Here is a 1,041-nt window from a genome sequence, read left to right on the forward strand (position 1 = left end):
GTACTGCGATGTTCTGACACAGACTCCCTGCTGCCGCGTGCTCCATCGTGTGACGTCACTGACAGGGACTCACCTCTCTCACTCCCAGCTGTGCTGCTTTTTCTACTGATTATTTAAATGTCGCGATGACAGCTTTCCCCTTCAGAAAAATCTCTTATATTTATACCACCCCTCCCATTCCAAAGCCTCCTAGTTCTACATTTGATTTATTTTCTGCAATTACAAGGAAGAATTGTCTCAGCAGCTATTCACCTTAACCTTCCCCACATGCAGTTTTCACCCCATGTTCTCCCGTCTCCTCGCTTCCATCTGGTCCCCATCCTAACTTTAACTCCTCTCTTTGCGCTTTCACTTTTTTTTAAAGCATACTATTGTTTGACTTATTCCCAAGAATATGACTCTTAACCCCACCTACAGTACTCTTCTACCTATTTTATCACTCTCTCTCTCTCTTTACTTTTGCCTATAAAGATCTGGAACGCCTTGTTTCTTCTTGCATACTTAATTTGTGGGACTATTTCATATTGTCCTGGTTATTAATCCCATGGTAGTAAAGTTGAGTTTACCATTCCATTGGAAGATCCACACCATCTTTCATGTTTTTCTACCGATAAATTCCATATCTCAAAAGATAAACCCCCTGTTGCGATGGGAGACGGTACGTTAGAGTACGAGGTAAAAAACATTATTGACTCTTGTGTGAGTGTCCATCCTGGAAGACAGCCTCATAAGTACACACTCTAAAATTCTGAAACAAAAGAAAAAAAGAGGGATTCCAGTGCTTCTAAATCAATATCCAAATCTGAAAATAAATACTGAAACAAAATGAAACAAGTATATGTTAGTACCTCAAACAGTTCAATGTCAATGAAATACAAATGATCTCCCATACATATGGGTCTGATCTGGTGGTTCCGGATAGTTCTCAGATAGCCACGGAGACTTGTTTCAGAGCATGGATAAAAACTCCACCCAGCTTGAACCACCCGTGAATTTGGCTACAGAACCCGATGCAGGTGGTCACCCTTAACTCAGGGAAGA

This window comes from Ascaphus truei, chromosome 2, assembly GCF_040206685.1.
Source record: "Ascaphus truei isolate aAscTru1 chromosome 2, aAscTru1.hap1, whole genome shotgun sequence".
Classification (NCBI taxonomy): domain Eukaryota; kingdom Metazoa; phylum Chordata; class Amphibia; order Anura; family Ascaphidae; genus Ascaphus; species Ascaphus truei.